The 5,224-nt window shown below is 44.0% G+C and overlaps 1 protein-coding gene across 4 annotated transcripts in view; it reads right to left on the minus strand.

The window, feature by feature from the left end:
* The window catches only part of AFTPH (aftiphilin), a 47,436-nt gene extending 42,370 nt beyond the window's left edge, over window positions 1-5,066 (minus strand). For 2 of the 4 annotated variants that reach the window (XR_008732679.1, XM_055713043.1), the window contains exon 1: window positions 4,860-5,066. The gene's annotated coding sequence lies outside the window, so the exon portion shown is untranslated. The remainder of the gene's footprint in view (window positions 1-4,859) is intronic. The other 2 variants (XM_055713041.1, XM_055713042.1) reach the window with 2 other exon arrangements.
* Between the last annotated feature and the right edge of the window lie 158 nt (window positions 5,067-5,224).

Consider the following 5,224-nt stretch of genomic DNA (forward strand, 5'->3'; position numbering starts at 1 on the left):
CAAAGCAACAGATAACCTCTCAGCTGTGGATTATTCTGAAAGCAAAGCTGAGTTAAGCAACCCATTACTTAAAGCACAAAGAAAACAAAATAATCAGAAATGACATGGTTGAGATCTCCATGACAGAAACGACAATGTTACTGAAATGCCCTGCAGTAAAAGCCTTGCAATGGCAAGGATATGGATTCAAGTCATTAGCTGCTAGCATCTGATCTTTCCAAGAACATTTAACTCTTCTACTGCAAGGGAATTTCTCTTGCAGATACCAAAAATACCACAGTAAGGACCAGATTTAGACTTCTCATTACAGCAAAATGTTAGCTTAGAAGTAAGAAAAGCTGTCCTCTTCTGTTAGGCCTTTGTTTTTTCATTGGCTTATAAACAATGGAAAAACGTATTACAGTCTTCCTGCATCCGAGAACTTCTTTCTAAAAGGGCCAGTGTAAATGAGGAGAGCCTGTCTGTTAAAATAGCATTTCTACAACCCAAACTCACTCTAGACAGAGAGTCACTGCCCAGGCTGAAGTCAGTATGTTCTTAAATTGGTTTGCTTACTTTTATTTTTGGAATAAGTTACCAGCAAACAAAATACTGCAAGAAAATGTTTACTTCATAAAGCCTTTGAGAAATCAATGTTTTCGATTGTGAATATAATGCTGTTACAGCCAGAAGGTCCATTACCCAAAGCAGGAGTTTCAGAGCACTTCTTTTTTGCTTGGACATGTATGAGTTGAGGAAAACAATGTTCTCCAGTTCCAATAAGGCAAATATATTTAAGCCTTATTTCTCATTACCCAACATTTTGGAATTAATCAATACCACTGTACATTACTGTGGTTTCAATAAACACTGAATATACTAGGCACCTTCTATTAGAAAGTGTTGTATGGGAAATGAACATTAAAGAAACAAAACTCAGGAGACTGCTGTCAGAATTCAGGCACTTATCTCAGGCAGCTCATTCTTCCTGTCCTCCTGCCCTCCCCAGGCCAGCAGCAAACAGCAAGCATCTTCAGACAATCCAGCCTCTATAAGATTCCAACCTCTTTGACAGTGGTCCCCTTCCTCTCTCATCACTGACAACACAGGAAGACTAAGACAGGTGGCAGAAATGCGAAATTTAAACAGAGCTGGGATACAGATATATTCCTTTAAATCTTACTTGGTAGATTACATATAGAAGCAATTGAATGTACCTTCAGTATTTGTGCTGTTTTACTTCTCCCTATTTCATTTTGGCTTAGCTGTGGAATCAGAAAAACATCTGAAAAGTACAAATCTAAACGCTGTGCTAGCTTGCGAAGCTCTCTGTCAACCAAGACTAGTGTCACTTCCCCAAAACCAAAAGACCAGGTTATTTTTATAAAGTTACTATAAGCAAAAAAGAAGTACGTTTCAACTCAAAATATACTGACTTGCTTAAACCAGCTGCAGAGAAAGACACTGCCTGTACTTAAATTTGTAAACAGACAGTGGCGGAAATGTTGCAAGAACAAGCATCTTTTTAATTCATATAGGCAAACACAACCAGCTGGGAAAGTCAATCAGGTTTAAAATCTGGCTCTGTGGGAACACAGTATTTGTGTCCAATGTACAGCTCACATCTATACAATGTGTAAAGACAGATGCCGTAAGTAACACATAACTGGGATGTTTTAATTCTTACCATTTTTTAAATTCCTTTTAAAACAGCATTCAACTCTGTGAGAAAACCTATTTCTGGATGTTACCCTCAAACAGGTTAGCTGCAAACCTGTTCTAAATTAAGACGAAAATATGCTAGATTAGAAAGCATTAGAACTAGATTACCTAAAGTCAACTGTTCTCCGAGATTTATTTAGAGAGCGCTATGTTCTCCTTCATATATAAACCCTTCAAACTTCATACAGACTACAGTAAAGAGCAGATTACAACTGCCCAGAGGCACATGCTTTTATGAAAGGTTCTCCCACAGCTTGGCAGAGGAAATACACAGTTACATAGGGTGAAGAAAAGCCATAGGTCTTCCTTCCATTACTTTATAAACTTCTGCTTGTTTTTAAGTGAACAAGTATTTTCTTCAACATGCAGAGAACAAGTAAGTGAGAGGAAAAAAAGGCAAAAAACCCAACCTGACTGAAGCAAGTTAAACACATCTAGCAAGAACAGGCTTACATCATTCATCATTTATCCCACCTACAGACATTATCTCATATTAAAAACACAATACAGGAGGGACACCTGATACTCCAAAGAATAATAATCTATTTTCCATCACTTTTCAATAGACATATGAATTTGAGGTTTCACATTTCCTTCCCCCTGGCACCTACTTTCAAACATACTAAAGCAAAGACCAGATTTGCCCCGCCTTGTGGTTCTTCTAAAACAGGACTTTTGGATTTGAAAAACCCAAATTTACAGAAGCACTCTTTACATCACCTTGCAACCTGTATCGATACAGAAACACTCCTTGCAGTATCAATCCAAAAATTTTAATTGCAGAAGAAGCATGGAAGAAAGTCTACTGGAAATGAGGCTGACAGTTTTCAAACAAGGCACATTTCAAGGCCTTTTTTGTGTGTGCATAGGAGTAGCTTACACAGTGCTTTCTGCTCAAAAGAAAAATAAAATTAACAGACAGAATTTCTGAAACCTAGCAATGAGAAAGATCTAAACCACTTCTCTTAAGAGGACTATCCAGAAAAGTTATGAGTATTTTGAATCCCCATGAAAGGGTTCACATGTCATTGCACTGAAATGTTCACAAAGACGTAGTTTAAGTTGTCAGAGAGTACAATAGCACAGAACGGAATGAACATTTTGTTGAAAAAGAGAATGAGTATCTGAAAGAAAATTACGCCTCTGAGTACAGTGAAAACAACAAGATCCAGCATCAGTTTCTTCACCACTGGGTTTCCAACTGATACCACTACACAACTGCAAGGAGAGCTCTATGAATATTTCAAGAGGAAAGGGCAAAGACTTGACTGAAGTCCATCTAACCCGCTCTATTATTTCCACTGTGAAAGACAAGTCTTTCAAAGCACTGAAAGTTTCAGAATATCTTTATGTAATTAGGGTGTTAAAATGCTTGAATTAACTTAGTAAGTTACTGAAGAAATTTTAAAGTATAAATCTAAGATCACACACTGCCTTCGTCAACAGAAATGTGCAACACAAATGATTCACTGTGTATAACTGAATTTTAGTCTATTATATCCTTTGCTAAATGAAACCTATGATCTGAGCAAAAATAAAATGAAAGTGAAAGAAATAAAAAACCAGACATCATGAACTGATCTATTGAGGCTGAGATCCTTCAACTGCTCACTTACAAACAAATTAAGGAAGTAAAAAGTTGAGGTCATACTTTCACATGACCTTAGAAGGTCACACAACATGTACTTTATGGAAACATCATGTGGAACAGAAACACCATAGCCACATTAGCTTTTCTGAAGTCCCTTTTACTATACAGTGAATTCACATTTTTAAGTTTAAATTCTCATATCCTCAAATTTGTGCTATTTATTTTCACTGATAGGAACATTTCAAAAAAATCCACAGCCCCTCAGCAGCCAAGGGTATTTCACCTCTTCCCCCTGCTCTCCCGATTTAACGTTCTATTCCTCCAGGTACAGCTCCAACCTCAAGAAGAGGAACCACTACTGATGCATTAGCTGCACGAGCAAGCAAACAAACTTATGTCTGTGCCAACAATACAACCTAATGCTTTAATGTTTAAAGTAGGCTAATTGGTTTTCCAAGTCTAGTTCACGTGTCCAGAGAATAAAACAAAGAGGAAATACTTTTAATTTTGTTCAACCTCTAAGGATCACCCCAATTAAAAAGCAGCATCCACAGACTCAAAAGCTGAAAAAATTAGTTCTAATGAAGCACATCATGCTGTGAACCATGCATGAAAAGAAAACTTATACGACCAACGCGGTACAGCTGTTGTCAACAATGCTTCTTCTACTCACTCCATTTATGAACAGATGTTTGCTTTAAAGGGAGCATCAGACTTCTGCAGGTTTCAATTTCTGTGCTGAAGCTGGAAGAAAGGGGCTGTCACCATCAAGCAGCCAGCTTACTGACACTGTGAAAGGATCCCAAGGTTTAATCCTTGGTTTAAGGAACTGTCTTCTCTATGGGAAAAGAATACTTTGGTTCATCAGGTAGCTGCTCAGAATAGCAAACTGAAGCAACTGGACCTAATAAGCATGCTGGCAGTTTCGCCCCATTTTAGAATGGCGGTACTTCTTAAAAGAAAAGGTCAAATATGACCGTAACTCTGCCTCAGTGTGCCATTTAGCAACTAGCACGCTTTATGCCCCTTCAAAAATAGTTTATCAGGAAATACCACTCAGGACAGCTGAACTTCTGGTACCACATCACCGAGCCCTTTCCGCAGCGGCGGCCCCACCGAACCCCACAGAAACGCGGGGCACCGGGCCCGGGCCGGCCGCCACTCCCCGGAGCCGCTATGGGAAAGCGCTCGCCGCCACCCCCGGGGCCCGCCGCCGAAGGACAAAGCCGCCCGGCCCCCAGGCCGGCCCTGCCCCCGCCCGGCCCCTCGCCTCCGCCGCGGCGGGACGAGCCGGGGAGAGAAGCGCCTCAGCGAGGGGGAGCGCTGAGGGCTTCAGCCCCCTACCCAGCCCTCCCGCCGGGCAGGGCGGCCCGGCCCCGCCGCTCCCCTGAGGCTGGCGGGGGAAGGACGGGGAGCGCGGTGCCCTGACAGGCCCCGGCCGCTGCAGGCCCCCGGAGGAAGCCCCGGAGGGGGTCCCCGCCCGCCACCGCGGGGTGCCCTTCCCCGGCCAGGCCCGGAGGAAACACGCCGCCCCTCAGCCGGCGGTAGCGACGGTGCCGTCTCTTACCTGAGGGCAGCGCGGGGGGCGGCGGTGCCCGGGCGGGCATGGCGGCGGGCGGGGAAGGAAGGGGAAAGGGGACGCGGCCGGTTATCTCAGGCCTCCCGCGGCAACCGCCATCCAGGGGGAACCCATGTCACGGCGACAGGAACCGCGTCGCTGCGGCCCGGCCCCCTCCCGGCGGCCACCGCCTCCCCACCCCGCCACCGCCTACTTGGCCTCCCGGCAAGCACCGCACCACCGCCCCCGGAGCCTCGTCACTTCCAGCAGCGGCCGGCGGGGCGGGACCGCAAATAAATAAATAAATAAATAAACGAGCGACTAAAGCCGCTGCAGCGGTACCTACCCGCTCCCTCTGCCGGGTAAGGGCAGGC

The sequence above is a fragment of the Falco cherrug genome, chromosome 6 (genome assembly GCF_023634085.1).
Source record: "Falco cherrug isolate bFalChe1 chromosome 6, bFalChe1.pri, whole genome shotgun sequence".
Lineage (NCBI taxonomy): Eukaryota > Metazoa > Chordata > Aves > Falconiformes > Falconidae > Falco > Falco cherrug.